Consider the following 17,033-nt stretch of genomic DNA (forward strand, 5'->3'; position numbering starts at 1 on the left):
CGCCCTCCAAATCGGAGGCCGAGGAGCCCCGCCCACCAAATCGGAGGCCGAGGGGCCCCGCCCACCAAAGCGGAGGCCGAGGGTCCCCGACCACCAAATCAGAGGCTGAGGGTCCCCGCCCACCAAATCGGAGGCCGAGGGGCCCCGCCCACCACATCGGAGGCCGAGGGGCCCCGCCCACCAAATCGGAGGCCGAGGGTCCCCACCCACCAAATCGGAGGCCGAGGGTCCCCGCCCACCAAATCGGAGGCCGGGGGTCCCCGCCCACCAAATTGGAGGCCGAGGGGCCCCGCCCACCAAATCGGAGGCCGAGGGTCCCCGCCCACCAAATTGGAGGCCGAGGGTCCCCACCAACCAAATCGGAGGCCGAGGGGCCCCGCCCACCAAATCGGAGGCCGAGGGGCCCCGCCCACCAAATCGGAGGCCGAGGGTCCCCGCCCACCAAATCGGAGGCCGAGAGTCCCCGCCCACCAAATCGGAGGATAAGGGGCCCCGCCAACCAAATCGGAGGCCGAGGGGCCCCGCCAACCAAATCGGAGGCTGAGGAGCCCCGCCCAACAAATCGAAGGCCGAGGGTCCCCGCCCACCAAATTGGAGGCCGAGGGTCCCCACCAACCAAATCGGAGGCCGAGGGGCCCCGCCCACCAAATCGGAGGCTGAGGGGCCCCGCCCACCAAATCGGAGGCCGAGGGGCCCCGCCCACCAAATCGGAGGCCGAGGGGCCCCGCCCACCAAATCGGAGGCCGAGGGTCCCCGCCCACCAAATCGGAGGCCGAGGGTCCCCGCCCACCAAATCGGAGGCCGAGGGTCCCCGCCCACCAAATCGGAGGCCGAGGGTCCACACCATCCAAATCGGAGGCCGAGGGGCCCCGTCCACCAAATCGGAGGCCGACGGGCCCCACCCACCAAAGCGGAGGCCAAGGGTCCCCGCCCACCAAATCGGAGGCCGAGGGGCCCCGCCCATCAAATCGGAGGCCGAGGGTCCCCGCCCACCAAATCGGAGGCTGAGAGTCCCCGCCCACCAAATCGGAGTTTAAGGGGCCCCGCCAACCAAATCGGAGGCCGAGGGGCCCCGCCAACCAAATCGGAGGCTGAGGAGCCCCGCCCAACAAATCGAAGGCCGAGCGGCCCCGCCCACCAAAGCGGAGGCCGAGGGGCCCGGCCCTGCCCACCAAAGCGGAGGCCGAGGGGCCCCGACCACCACATCGGAGGCCGAGGGGCCCCGCCCACCAAATCGGAGGCCGAGGGTCCCCGCCCACCAAATCGGAGGCCGAGAGTCCCCGCCCACCAAATCGAAGGCCGAGCGGCCCCGCCCACCAAAGCGGAGGCCGAGGGGCCCGGCCCCGCCCACCAAAGCGGAGGCCGAGGGGCCCCGCCCACCACATTGGAGGCCGAGGGGCCCCGCCCACCAAATCGAAGGCCGAGGGTCCCCACCCACCAAATCGGAGGCCGAGGGTCCCCGCCCACCAAATTGGAGGCTGAGGGTCCCCGCCAACCAAATCGGAGGTCGAGGGTCCCCGCCCACCAAATCGGAGGCCGAGGGTCCCCGCCCACCAAATCGGAGGCCGGTCCCCGCCCAACAAATCGGAGGCCAAGGGTCCCCACCCACCAAATCGGAGGACGAGGGGCCCCACCAACCAAATCGGAGGCCGAGGAGCCCCGCCCACCAAAAGTAAGTGCGGCCCCAAAAGTAAGTGCGCCCCCGGGTGCAAAAGTAAGTGCGCCCCCGGGTGCAAAAGTAAGTGCGCCCCCGGGTGCAAAAGTAAGTGCGCCCCCGGGTGCGAAAGTAAGTGCGCCCCCGGGTGCAAAAGTAAGTGCGCCCCCGGGTGCAAAAGTAAGTGCGCCTCCGGGTGAAAAAGTAAGTGCGCCCCCGGGTGCAAAAGTAAGCGCGCCCCCGGCCCCGGGTGCAAAAGTAAGCGCGCCCCCCAGTCCCGTGTGTGAAAAGTGCTGCTGTAAAGCTGGTAGCGCTGTTCAAGCACCATGTATTTTCTTCAGGAAATGCCCATCTAATATATAATTGCCTAGAATACTACTTCCTGCAATTTGTGCCAACTTCCGTGGCTTTGTCCGGAGCTAATGTCCGGAGATAATGTCCGGAGCTAATGTCCGGAGCTAATGTCCGGAGCTAATGTCCGGAGCTAATGTCTGGAGATAAGTGACGTCACCAGTGTCCTACACCCAGGCAGAGCACAGGGGCCCCAGGCAGCATATGGGGCCCCAGGCAGAGCACAGTGGCCCCAGGCAGAGCACAGGGGCCCCAGGCAGCATATGGGGCCCCAGGCAGAGCACAGTGGTCCCAGGCAGAGCACAGGGGCCCCAGGCAGCCTATGGGGCCCCAGGCAGAGCACAGTGGCCCCAGGCAGAGCACAGGGGCCCCAGGCAGCATATGGGGCCCCAGGCAGAGCACAGGGGCCCCAGGCAGCATATGGGGCCCCAGGCAGAGCACAGTGGCCCCAGGCAGAGCACAGGGGCCCCAGGCAGAACATGGGGCCCCAGGCAGAGCACAGAGGCCCCAGGCAGAGCACAGGGGCCCCAGGCAGCATATGGGGCCCCAGGCAGAGCACAGGGGCCGCAGGCAGAGCACAGGGGCCCCAGGCAGCATATGGGTCCCCAGGCAGAGCACAGGGGCCCCAGGCAGCATATGGGGCCCCAGGCAGAGCACAGTAACCCCAGGCAGAGCACAGGGGCCCCAGGCAGCATATGGGGCCCCAGGCAGAGCACAGGGGCCCCAGGCAGCATATGGGGCCCCAGGCAGAGCACAGTGGCCCCAGGCAGAGCACAGGGGCCCCAGGCAGAACATGGGGCCCCAGGCAGAGCACAGAGGCCCCAGGCAGAGCACAGGGGCCCCAGGCAGCATATGGGGCCCCAGGCAGAGCACAGGGGCCGCAGGCAGAGCACAGGGGCCCCAGGCAGCATATGGGGCCCCAGGCAGAGCACAGGGGCCGCAGGCAGAGCACAGGGGCCCCAGGCAGCATATGGGTCCCCAGGCAGAGCACAGGGGCCCCAGGCAGCATATGGGGCCCCAGGCAGAGCACAGGGGCCCCAGGCAGCATATGGGGCCCCAGGCAGAGCACAGTGGCCCCAGGCAGCATATGGGGCCCCAGGCAGAGCACAGTGGCCCCAGGCAGAGCACAGGGGCCCCAGGCAGCATATGGGGCCCCAGGCAGAGCACAGTGGTCCCAGGCAGAGCACAGGGGCCCCAGGCAGCTTATGGGGCCCCAGGCAGAGCACAGTGGCCCCAGGCAGAACATGGGGCCCCAGGCAGAGCACAGTGGCCCCAGGCAGAGCACAGGGGACCCAGGCAGAACATGGGGCCCCAGGCAGAGCACAGGAGCCCTAGGCAGAGCACAGGGGCCCCAGGCAGCATATGGGGCCCCAGGCAGAGCACAGGGGACCCAGGCAGAGCACAGGGGCCCCAGGCAGCATATGGGGCCCCAGGCAGAGCACAGTGGCCCCAGGCAGAGCACAGGGGCCCCAGGCAGCATATGGGGCCCCAGGCAGAGCACAGTGGTCCCAGGCAGAGCACAGGGGCCCCAGGCAGCCTATGGGGCCCCAGGCAGAGCACAGTGGCCCCAGGCAGAACATGGGGCCCCAGGCAGAGCACAGGGGCCCCAGGCAGAGCACAGGGGCCCCAGGCAGCATATGGGGCCCCAGGCAGAGCACAGTGGTCCCAGGCAGAGCACAGGGGCCCCAGGCAGCTTATGGGGCCCCATGCAGAGCACAGTGGCCCCAGGCAGAACATGGGGCCCCAGGCAGAGCACAGTGGCCCCAGGCAGAGCACAGGGGCCCCAGGCAGAACATGGGGCCCCAGGCAGAGCACAGGGGCCCCAGGCAGAGCACAGGGGCCCCAGGCAGCATATGGGGCCCCAGGCAGAGCACAGGGGCCCCAGGCAGCATATGGGGCCCCAGGCAGAGCACAGTGGCCCCATGCAGAGCACAGGGGCCCCAGGCAGCATATTGGGCCCCAGGCAGAGCACAGTGGTCCCAGGCAGAGCACAGGGGCCCCAGGCAGCCTATGGGGCCCCAGGCAGAGCACAGTGGCCCCAGGCAGAACATGGGGCCCCAGGCAGAGCACAGTGGTCCCAGGCAGAGCACAGGGGCCCCAGGCAGCCTATGGGGCCCCAGGCAGAGCACAGGGGCCCCAGGCAGCATATGGGGCCCCAGGCAGAGCACAGGGGCCCCAGGCAGCAAATGGGGCCCCAGGCAGAGCACAGTGGCCCCAGGCAGAGCACAGGGGCCCCAGGCAGAACATGGGGCCCCAGGCAGAGCACAGGGGCCCCAGGCAGCATATGGGGCCCCAGGCAGAGCACAGGGGCCCCAGGCAGCATATGGGGCCCCAGGCAGAGCACAGCGATATTTTGGACCACTGTGCGGTGTTTCAGACCCCCTGTGTGATGTCTGGGGCCCTGTTCTTAAGTATATTAAAGATTAAAGTAACGTATATTAAAGTATATTATAGATCAAATTTGACACGTTTATGAGCACCATTGAGTGATATACTCAAGAATGACATAATTTTTCAACATTTTATGGTTTCAAACTGTAAACACTCAGAGTTTTTTTTACTTCAACCAGAAAACCTTAACGGTTCATAAAAAACTTGACTGTTCAGGATATGATAAAAGTCATAGTATTCTGAATCTTTAACTTATAAAGATACCTTTACATGGGGTGATTATTGGTTCCAGAGAGGCTTTCGGCCGATAATCGTACACATGGCTGGTGACAGGACAATACAATATAAACGTTCAAAGGTAAACACTGATAACATTAAAATCTAATATATAATTGCCTAGAATACTACTTCCGGCAATTTGTGCCAACTTCCGTGGCTTTGTCCGGAGATAATGTCCGGAGATAAGTGACGTCACCAGCGTCCTACACCCGCTCAGGGTGGACAAAGATATATGCCTTCGTGGTGCGCGGCACTTTTCTGATTGGTTGCCGCCTGCCGCGAGCGACCAATCAGAAATGTGCCGTACTGTCAAGAATTGTCAAGAGCTGGTGAGTGCAGCCATTTTTTGTTCTTTCTTACTATTATTTATTAATTGTATTATTCTTACATTTGAATAAATAAAGTATATATGGATTCTAGACTCCCGATTCTTTAGAATCGGGCTGCCATCTAGTATATATATATATATATATATATATATATATATATATATATATATATATATATATATATATATATATACCGTATATACTCGAGTATAAGCCGAGATTTTCAGCCCACTTTTTTGGGCTGAAAGTGACCCTCTCGGCTTATACTTGAGTCAGTGTCGGTGTGGGGTCGGCGGGTGAGGGGGAGCGGCGGCTGTGATATACTTGCGGAGCGCCCCCACACCACCGCAGGGCCGAGGGGATACCCGGAGCCGGGCCTCTAGTTCTCAGTCTCGGGGTTGTCACGGTGGCTAGACCCGGTCCGTGGCCCTGTCCGTCAGTGGGGGACGTCCGGTGCAATAAGTGGTAGTAATGGTAGCGATGGAGCGGTACGGTTGTGGGGTGTAAGTCGCGGTAAATAATGAGGACACCAGGCTGCAGTCTCTTTACCTCTTTACTGAAGATCTCTGAGTCCTCAGTCCGGAACACGGTTCACCAGGCTACGCAAGGCCGGCCGGTCCAATGGCACCTCCAGAGTTCTCCTCTCAGGTGGAAATCTGTGCCTTCCTTCTAGCGCTATGTGTTGTAGTCCTTCCCTGCTGTGCTCACGGAAAGTAACCCCACAACGGTTGTGTCTGTTTCTTAAGTTCCCTCACAACTCGATTTGATGTTCCTCTGTAATCCACCCCTTCCCTGTATTCAGGTTGGAATGGCACCCGTTTGTCAGGTAGGCCTGGAGTTCTTCCGGGACCCTAGAGTCGCCCCTCTCCCGCAATTGCCCCCCAAGACTTCATAGGCGATATGTGGTAGACAGCCCGCCTGAGACCGACTGTCCTGCCGCTGTTTGGAGTATGGCTTGAAGCTGTATTCTAATCCACTCCCTCGGCGTTCCGGCCACCGGTATTGCGCCTCAGCAGGGTGCTGCCTCTTTCAGCACAACCCCTGCTGGTATTCTCCTTCTGCTTGATCTCGTTTCTCACTCAGCACAATCTATCTCGCTTCTAGTCCTTTCTTGAGTCCCGCCGCTTCCAGGAGCCTGCGCGGACCCGTTACGTTCTTTCAATGCCAAGCCTCTGCCAGGATCCCACCCCTGGCAGAGACCCTACAGTCTCTCCCTTCACAACACCCCCTGCCACAGGGTGTTGCTCCGTTCAATCCCGTCAGCGTTCTCTCTAACTTCCTGCCTGACCCCCAGTTTACCCACTATGGTGGGGAGTGGCCTAATGAATAGCACCCTTAGCTCCCCCCGGAGGCCCAGCTGTGAAACATATTGGTGTCTGTGATACCTGATTGGAGGAACTCCTTCGGTGCCATCGAACGTACCATGGCTCCCCTTAGCGGCGAAGCCACAGCACTGCAACGACCAGAACTCTGGGGCGCTGTACTCCCCCCTGGTTAAACACAGTACTCCGGGACTGGGAAGAAAAACAACAATACAGATTAGCAAAAAGACATACAATTTTGTTGAGTGCAAAACGATAAGTATACTTGAACAAGCTTCCCTTTATGGGAGGTGAGGACACTTTTAACGTTACAAACATGGTCAACATTATAAATTACAGGCTATGCATAACTCCTGTTACCCAACCGGGTATCCTACTTAGTGCAAATTCTGGAACAATAAATTAACATTGCCTTTAGGAAACATACACTCTTAGTTTACCAAAGGCCTTCCTATAATCACATTACAGGGTAAGGTAACTTCACATTCTCCTACTTTGAACCTGCAGGACCGCCTGTCCCTATGGCACCAGACCTACTGCCTCTCCTTTCTTTTACAGGACCGCCCCGTTCAGCCAGGGCCTACTGCCTTTCACTACTATACATAGTATAGACATAACATTCCTTTCGTTTAAAGAACTCTGAGCCCGCTCTACTCGGCTCCTTTAAGGACTCACTCTCTAACCCCTACGGGTTCGCCTTCTGTCCTTAGTAACAAAGTAACTTTCTTATGGGGACGCAGGGTTGACCTTCTATCCTCACCTTCATCATTACTTCCTTACTTTCAGCTATGCAGATCTCTATCTCTACCCCTACGGGCTCTCTGCATCTTTTCTTTCTGCAAAACATTATTTAGATTTCACATTTCAACAAATTCAACACATATAACTTAGCATGTAAAACAGTTACATTTCTTTTTCAAGCTTCATTATCACATTACTGTTCTGCAACAGTATCTTTCTCAAGTTCAGTTTCACACATCCCCTTTAAGAGGGGACCAAGTCTTTCTGAGGTAGCTCGTCTTCTCAGCCTACCAGCCCACGCAAAGGTTCCGGTATGGTATCTTCGCAAAGTGTCTTTAACTAGAACCGGTAGGAAAGGTATCTTCACAAAGTGTCTTTGGCTCAAACCAATAGGGCAAATATCTTCGCAAAGTATCTTTGGCTAAAACCAGTAGGGAGCACCTTTAAGAAGGTGCAAACTATTTACAAAAGAAAGTTCGAATCATGCACAGTCCATGATTTCTGCAGTTTGTGTAACTTGGTGCAAAACTTCAAGAAAAAGAAAAACAAACAAAGAGGATCCCGGGTCAACAAAGGGATCCATTCACCCTGGACAGGTTTAGCAGCAACTTAAAAGAACAAACAGTAACTATTTACATTTTCATGGTATCGAGGTTTATTCTTCTTCTGGTGGCTCGGGCTCCTGCCCCCCAGCCGCTGTGGTGCCAGTGTCCGCGGTTCGAACGTGCAGATGAACTCGACTGGCCAATTCGGTGGCCGCAACCAGGCGCACCGTTGCGATGGTGACAAGATCGGGTGCTCCTGGGACCAGGTCCGAGGCGGTAAGGGTCGCGGCTCCAGACATACACCGCCGAACATTCCGTGCATACCACCCGAGCGGGTTCTGGTGGCGGCTGTAGGTCACTGGATCCCCCTTTTGTAACGGTTCTCCGCTTCGGCCACAACAGGGAGCCCTCACGTTACAATGCGCAACGAAAACATCAGTATCCAGCCCCGGCTCGTGTATGAGGCCCCACCCCCTTTTTACATGGTAGGCCAACACAGTGCCCCGCCTTACCGCGTCTCTGTCATCCCATGCCGGGGGGGGTTGTTGTACTTTCGATGGGCCCATCGACTCAGCTCCTTTCCGTCCTTTCCACTGCAGAATCAAGCACTGTCTATATTGTTCCCATGTAAGCACCGCAAGAGTGGACCCGTTCTCCCGGGATCCATCTGCTCTAAACCAGGGGGTGTCCCACCGAAGAACTACTCCATTCAAGCTCACATCCACAGGCTCCCCCACTCCAGTCGACAGCGGTGGCACCATCCTCCCCAGGTCATCGGGGGATAGCACCATTAGCCCTGCCGAGATAAGTCGCTCCCTACTGAGATGGAGGTGGGTCATAGAAGCGGGCTCGTGAAGGGGAGCAGGGACGTCGGCCATACCTGCGCCTAATGTGGTTCCATCGGTGTCGCTCTGGTCCGTTAACGAGGACGCTGGAGTCGGCTGCAGCCCGGACCGGGGCTCCTCCAATGGGATGCTCGGACTCCGCTCCGCTGGCTGTGGTTCCTCCTCCTCTAACTCCAAGGTCGGGATTGGTGGACGTAGCTTCGCTGTCGGATCCGCAGGCTTCCGGTCCATCTCCGGTGAAGAAAGGCAGGCCGGAACTGCTTCTTCCTCGCTCAGGCACTCGCCGTTCATCATCGCTGCCTGATAGTCGGTGGCAGTGCATGCAACTAGCTCCGCCATTTCTCCGAGGTCGGGCTTCTCCATCACCCGCTTCCCGCCGTTGCATATCAAGGGGTGTTTCTCTTCTGCTTTGGGGCAGGTCATTCCTCTGCAGCCAGAAGTGCAGGGGGCGGTAGCCATTTCTCGCGCCACACTGGGAGTCTCCGCCCATAACACGCCCTCCTTCCCCTTGGGTGTAGCAATGGCGGCGCCTTTTGGCGGGAACTTTTGGCGGCTAATGGCGCAGCACAGTCTTACAATAAAGTACAGTCCAAGCACAACAAATCACTGTCTCTAGGCACACATGACCTGATTCTTCAGGCTTAAGTAGATCCTGTTCGTGACGCCAAGTTGCGGAGCGCCCCCACACCACCGCAGGGCCGAGGGGATACCCGGAGCCGGGCCTCTAGTTCTCAGTCTCGGGGTTGTCACGGTGGCTAGACCCGGTCCGTGGCCCTGTCCGTCAGTGGGGGACGTCCGGTGCAATAAGTGGTAGTAATGGTAGCGATGGAGCGGTACGGTTGTGGGGTGTAAGTCGCGGTAAATAATGAGGACACCAGGTTGCAGTCTCTTTACCTCTTTACTGAAGATCTCTGAGTCCTCAGTCCGGAACACGGTTCACCAGGCTACGCAAGGCCGGCCGGTCCAATGGCACCTCCAGAGTTCTCCTCTCAGGTGGAAATCTGTGCCTTCCTTCTAGCGCTATGTGTTGTAGTCCTTCCCTGCTGTGCTCACGGAAAGTAACCCCACAACGGTTGTGTCTGTTTCTTAAGTTCCCTCACAACTCGATTTGATGTTCCTCTGTAATCCACCCCTTCCCTGTATTCAGGTTGGAATGGCACCCGTTTGTCAGGTAGGCCTGGAGTTCTTCCGGGACCCTAGAGTCGCCCCTCTCCCGCAATTGCCCCCCAAGACTTCATAGGCGATATGTGGTAGACAGCCCGCCTGAGACCGACTGTCCTGCCGCTGTTTGGAGTATGGCTTGAAGCTGTATTCTAATCCACTCCCTCGGCGTTCCGGCCACCGGTATTGCGCCTCAGCAGGGTGCTGCCTCTTTCAGCACAACCCCTGCTGGTATTCTCCTTCTGCTTGATCTCGTTTCTCACTCAGCACAATCTATCTCGCTTCTAGTCCTTTCTTGAGTCCCGCCGCTTCCAGGAGCCTGCGCGGACCCGTTACGTTCTTTCAATGCCAAGCCTCTGCCAGGATCCCACCCCTGGCAGAGACCCTACAGTCTCTCCCTTCACAACACCCCCTGCCACAGGGTGTTGCTCCGTTCAATCCCGTCAGCGTTCTCTCTAACTTCCTGCCTGACCCCCAGTTTACCCACTATGGTGGGGAGTGGCCTAATGAATAGCACCCTTAGCTCCCCCCGGAGGCCCAGCTGTGAAACATATTGGTGTCTGTGATACCTGATTGGAGGAACTCCTTCGGTGCCATCGAACGTACCATGGCTCCCCTTAGCGGCGAAGCCACAGCACTGCAACGACCAGAACTCTGGGGCGCTGCATACTCACCTGTTCCTGACGCTGTCCCTTCATGTCCGAAGGTCTCCGGGAGCCGGCGGTATCTTCCTGTGTTCAGCGGTCACGTGGTACCGCTCATTTAAAGTAATGAATATGCATGCATATTCATTACTTTAATCAGCGGTACCACGTGACCGCTGAACACAGGAAGATACCGCCGGCTCCCGGAGACCTTCGGACATGCATGGACAGCGTCAGGAGCAGGTGAGTATATCAGGGGAGGGGGAGCATTGCGCGATAGTCACCTGTCCTCCGTTCCATCGCTGCGCGCTGCTCTGTCTTCCCGTCCTCTGGCTGTGACTGTACAGGTCAGAGGGCGCGATGATGCGATTAGTGTGCACGCCGCCCTCTGACTGAACAGTCAGTGCGGAGGATGGAAGACAGAGCAGCACGCAGCGATGGAACGTGGAAGGTGACTATCGCTGGTGCCGGGGGCCTGAGCAAAGAGAGGTGAGTATGTGATTTTTTTTATTTTAATAACAGCAAATGGGGCAAATGTATGGAGCATCTCATGGGGCAAATGTATGGAGCATCTCATGGGGCAAATGTATGGAGCATCTCATGGGGCAAATGTATGGAGCATCTCATGGGGCTAATGTATGGAGCATCTCATGGGGCAAATGTATGGAACATCTCATGGGGCAAATGTATGGAGCATCTCATGGGGCAAATGTATGGAGCATCTTATGGGGCAAATGTATGGAGCATCTTATGGGGCATATGTGAGGAGCATCTTATGTGGCATAATGTGTGGAGCATCTAATGGGGCCATAATGTGTGGAGCATCGTATGGGGCCATAATGTATGGAGCATCTCATGGGGCATAATGTGTGGAGCATCTCATGGGGCCATAATGTGTGGAGCATCGTATGGGGCCATAATGTGTGGAGCATCTTATGGGGCCATCAAGCTTTATGCAGCACTATATTGGGCAAATGTTTCTATGGAGCATCTTATGGGGCCATTATTAACCTTTGTGCAGCATTATACGGGGTATATTTTAATATGGAGCATTATATGGGGCTCCTGATTTAATATGGTTATTCAAAAACACTTAACCTACTGATGTCTCAATTAATTTTACTTTTATTGGTATCTATTTTTACTTTTGACATTTACCGGTAGCTGCTGCATTTCCCACCCTAGGCTTCTACTCGAGTCAATAAGTTTTCCCAGTTTTTTGTGGCAAAATTAGGGGGGTCGACTTATACTCGGGTCGGCTTATACTCGAGTATATACGATATATATATATATATATATATATATATGTATATGTATATACACTGCTCAAAAAGATAAAGGGAAAACTAAAATACTACATCCTAGATATCACTGAATGAAATATTCCAGTTGTAAATCTTTATTCATTACATAGTGGATTGTGTTGAGAACAATAAAACCTAAAAAATATCAACCTAAATCATAACTAATATCCCACAGAGGTGTGGAGTTGGAATGATGCTCAAAATCAAAGTGGAAAATGAAGTTACAGGCTGATCAATCTTCAGTGGAAATGCCTCAAGAAAAGGAAATGATGCTCAGTGGTGTGTGTGGCCTCCACGTGCCTGTATGATCTGTCCCAGATGTATTCAATCGGATTCATGTCTGGGGAATGGGCGGGCCAGTCCATAGCTTCAATGTCTTCATTTTGCAGGAACTGCTGACACACTCCATCCACATGAGGTCTGGCATTGTCCTGCATTAGGAGGAACCCAGAGTTAACCGCACCAGCATATGGTCTCACAAAAAGGGTCTGAGAATCTCATCTCAGTACCTCATGGCAGTCAGGCTACCGCTGGTGAGCACAAGGAGGGCTGTGCAGCCCTCCAAAGAAATGCCACTCCACAACATTACTGACCCACTGCCAAACAAGTCATACTGAAGGATGTTGCAAGCAGCAGATCACTCTCCACGGTGTCTCCTGTTATGATCCTAGTGGCAAGGATCGCAAGTAGGACTAGCTAAGTAACTAAACCGACTACAAACTCTGGGGAAGTGGTAACTGAATTGACCGCAACCTGATCCTATCCGCAAACAACTATAGGCAGCCGTGGAACGTTACCTGAAAATCCTAGACGTCTCTTCACGGCCTGAGAAACTGACTATTCCTAGAGGGAACGAAAGTCCTCACTTGCCTCAGTGAAATAACCCCAAAGATATAGAATAGCCCACCACAAATATTAACGGTGAGTTAAGGGGAAAGCACAAACGCAGAGATGAAATTAGATTTAGCAAATGAGGCCCGCTAACACTAGAAAGCAGAAAATAGAAAGGGAACTGTGCGGTCAATTAAAAACCCTATTCAAAATATCCACGCAGAGATCGCTCGAGCCCCCGCACCAACTAACGGTGCGGGGGAAGCAACTCTGTACCCCAGAGCAAACCAGCAGAAGAAATCACATATTAGCAAGCTGGACTAAACTCATCATACACAGAAATCATATTGCAGACTGATGAGCAAAAAATAATTAAACAGAACTTAGCTTCTCCTGAAGAGACTGAAACCGAAGATAATCAGGAGTAATCAGAATAGCACTGAGTACATTGACAGCCGGCAACAAGTGGAAGTGAAACAGAGCTAAATAGGAAGCTCCCAAGTGAATAACGAGGCAGCTGATCAGCCACAGACCCGCAGGATAACAAACAAAGCAACCAGGGGGAGCCCAAAACAAAAGTCACACAATACCACCTGTGACCAACAAGAGGGAGCCTGAAAACAGAGTTCACAACAGTACCCCCCCTTGAGGAGGGGTCACCGAACCCTCATCTAAACCCCCAGGGCGATCAGGGTGAGCCACATGGAAGGCACGAACCAAATCGGCCGCATGAACATCAGAGGCGACAACCCTGGAATTATCCTCCTGACTATAGCCCTTCCATTTAACCAAATACTGAAGCCTCCGTCTAGAAATACGAGAATCCAAGATCTTCTCCACCACGTATTCCAATTCTCCCTCAACCAGCACAGGGGCAGGAGGCTCAACCGGAGGACCGACAGGCACCACATACCTCCGCAACAACGACCGATGAAACACATTATGAATAGCAAACGATGCTGGGAGGTCCAAACGAAATGACACAGGGTTAAGGACTTCCAAAATCTTATAAGGACCGATAAACCGAGGCTTGAACTTAGGAGAGGAGACCTTCATAGGAACAAAGCGAGAAGACAACCACACCAAGTCCCCAACGCGAAGTCGGGGACCCACACAGCGACGGCGGTTGGCAAAGCGCTGAGCCTTCTCTTGTGACAGCTTCAAATTGTCCACAACATGATTCCAAATCTGATGCAACCTATCCACCACAACATCCACTCCAGGACAGTCAGAAGGCTCCACCTGACCCGAGGAAAAACGAGGATAAAACCCCGAATTAAAAAAAAAAGGAGAAACCAAAGTAGCAGAACTAGCCCGATTATTAAGGGCAAACTCGGCCAATGGCAAAAAAGTCACCCAGTAGTCCTGATCAGCAGAAACAAAACATCTCAAATAGGTTTCCAAGGTCTGATTAGTTCGTTCAGTTTGGCCATTCGTCTGAGGATGGAAGGCCGACGAAAAAGACAAATCAATGCCCATCTTAGCGCAAAAAGTCCGCCAAAATCTAGACACAAACTGGGATCCTCTGTCAGAAACAATATTTTCAGGGATCCCATGAAAACGAACCACATTTTGAAAAAACAGCGGAACCAACTCGGAGGAGGAAGGCAACTTAGGCAAGGGCACCAAATGGACCATCTTAGAAAAACGATCACACACCACCCAGATGACAGACATTCTCTGAGAGACAGGGAGATCCGAAATAAAATCCATGGAAATGTGCGTCCAAGGCCTCTTTGGGACAGGCAAAGGTAACAGCAAACCACTGGCACGAGAACAGCAGGGCTTAGCCCGAGCACAAATTCCACAAGACTGCACAAAGGAACGCACATCCCACGACAAGGAAGACCACCAAAAGGACCTGGCCACCAAATCTCTGGTACCAAATATTCCAGGATGGCCCGCCAACACCGCAGAATGAACCTCGGAAATAACTCTGCTGGTCCATCTATCCGGGACAAACAGTCTCTCCGGTGGACAACGGTCAGGTCTATCCGCCTGAAACTCCTGCAGCACTCGTCGCAAATCTGGGGAGATGGCAGACAAAATCACCCCTTCTCTGAGAATACCAGCCGGCTCTGAATCTCCAGGAGAGTCAGGCACAAAACTCCTAGAAAGAGCATCAGCCTTTACATTCTTCGAACCAGGCAGGTACGAGACCACGAAATCAAAACGAGAGAAAAACAACGACCAACGAGCCTGTCTAGGATTCAGCCGCTTGGCCGACTCGAGATAAATCAGATTCTTGTGATCAGTCAAGACCACCACATGATGCTTAGCTCCCTCGAGCCAATGTCGCCACTCCTCAAATGCCCACTTCATAGCCAACAACTCCCGATTACCGACATCATAATTCCGCTCGGCAGGCGAAAACTTTCTTGAAAAGAAAGCACATGGCTTCATCACAGAGCCATCGGCGCTTCTCTGCGACAAAACAGCCCCCGCTCCAATCTCAGAAGCATCAACCTCGACCTGGAAAGGAAGAGAGACATTTGGCTGACATAAGACCGGAGCCAAAGAAAACCGGCGCTTCAGATCCCGAAAGGCCTCCACAGCCGCAGGAGACCAGTTAGTAACATCAGAACCTTTCTTGGTCAAATCCGTCAAAGGCTTAACAACACCAGAAAAATTAGCGATGAAGCGACGGTAAAAATTAGCAAAACCCAAGAACTTCTGAAGACTCTTAACAGATGTAGGCTGTGTCCAGTCATGAATAGCCTGAACCTTGACTGGGTCCATCTCAATAGTAGAAGGAGAAAAAATGAAACCCAAAAAAGAAACCTTCTGGACTCCAAAAAGACATTTTGAGCCCTTCACAAATAAAGCATTGGCACGCAGGACCTGAAACACCATCCTGACCTGCTTAACATGGGACTCCCAATCATCAGAAAAAAACAGAATATCATCCAGATACACAATCATAAATTTATCCAGATATTCGCGGAAGATGTCGTGCATAAAAGACTGAAAGACAGAAGGAGCGTTAGAAAGTCCAAAAGGCATCACCAAGTACTCAAAATGGCCTTCGGGCGTATTAAATGCAGTTTTCCATTCATCACCCTGCTTAATACGCACAAGGTTATACACACCACGAAGATCTATCTTGGTGAACCAACTAGACCCCTTAATGCGAGCAAACAGATCAGATAACAATGGCAAAGGATACTGAAATTTGACCGTGATTTTATTTAGAAGGCGATAATCAATACAAGGTCTCAGAGAACCATCCTTCTTAGCCACAAAAAAGAACCCCGCACCAAGAGTGGAGGAGGAGGGGCGAATAAGTCCTTTCTCCAAAGACTCCATTATATAACTCCGCATGGCAGCATGCTCCGGCACTGACAAATTGAAAAGTCGTCCCGTAGGAAACTTACTACCAGGAATCAAATTTATAGCACAATCACAATCCCTATGAGGAGGTAGAGAACTGAGCTTGGGCTCATCAATTACATCCTGGTAGTCTGACAAAAACGCAGGGACTTCAGAAGGAGTGGATGAAGCAATTGACACCACAGGAGCGTCGCCATGAATTCCCTGACAACCCCAACTTGACACAGACATTGCTTTCCAATCCAGGACTGGATTATGAGTCTGCAACCAAGGCAGACCCAACACGACAACATCATGCAAATTATGCAGCACAAGAAAGCGAATCACCTCCTGATGAACAGGAGTCATGCACATGGTCACTTGTGTCCAGTACTGAGGTTTATTCATAGCCAATGGCGTAGCATCAATTCCCCTTAGTGGAATAGGGAATTTTAAAGGCTCCAAAACAAAACCACAGCGCCTGGCAAATGACAAGTCCATCAGACTCAGGGCAGCACCTGAATCTACAAAAGCCATAACTGGGTAAGATGACAAGGAACAAATCAGGGTAACAGACAAAATGAACTTAGGCTGTAAAGTACCAATGGTGACAGATTTATCAACCTTTTTTTTGCGCTTAGAGCATGCTGAGATAACATGAGCTGAGTCACCACAGTAAAAGCACAACCCATTTTGCCGTCTATAATTTTGCCGTTCACTTCTGGTCAGAATTCTATCACATTGCATAGACTCAGGTGTCTGTTCAGAAGACACCGCCAAATAGTGCGCAGGTTTGCGCTCCCGCAAACGCCGATCAATCTGAATGGCCAGAGTCATTGACTCATTCAGACCTGCAGGCGTAGGGAACCCCACCATGACATTCTTAATGGCCTCAGAAAGACCTTTTCTGAAATTTGCAGCCAGGGCACACTCATTCCACTGAGTAAGCACCGACCATTTCCGAAATTTCTGGCAGTACACCTCTGGTTCATCTTGCCCCTGAGAGAGGGCCAACAACGCTTTTTCAGCCTGGTTCTCAAGATTAGGTTCCTCATAGAGCAATCCAAGGGCCAGAAAAAATGCATCAACACTGAGCAATAGTGTTGAGCGATACCGTCCGATACTTGAAAGTATCGGTATCGGAAAGTATCGGCCGATACCGGCAAAGTATCGGATCCAATCCGATACCGATACCCGATACCAATACAAGTCAATGGGACTCAAGTATCGGACGGTATTCCTGATGGTTCCCAGGGTCTGAAGGAGAGGAAACTCTCCTTCAGGCCCTGGGATCCATATAAATGTGTAAAAGAAAGAATTAAAATAA

This window comes from Ranitomeya variabilis, chromosome 7, assembly GCF_051348905.1.
Source record: "Ranitomeya variabilis isolate aRanVar5 chromosome 7, aRanVar5.hap1, whole genome shotgun sequence".
NCBI lineage: Eukaryota > Metazoa > Chordata > Amphibia > Anura > Dendrobatidae > Ranitomeya > Ranitomeya variabilis.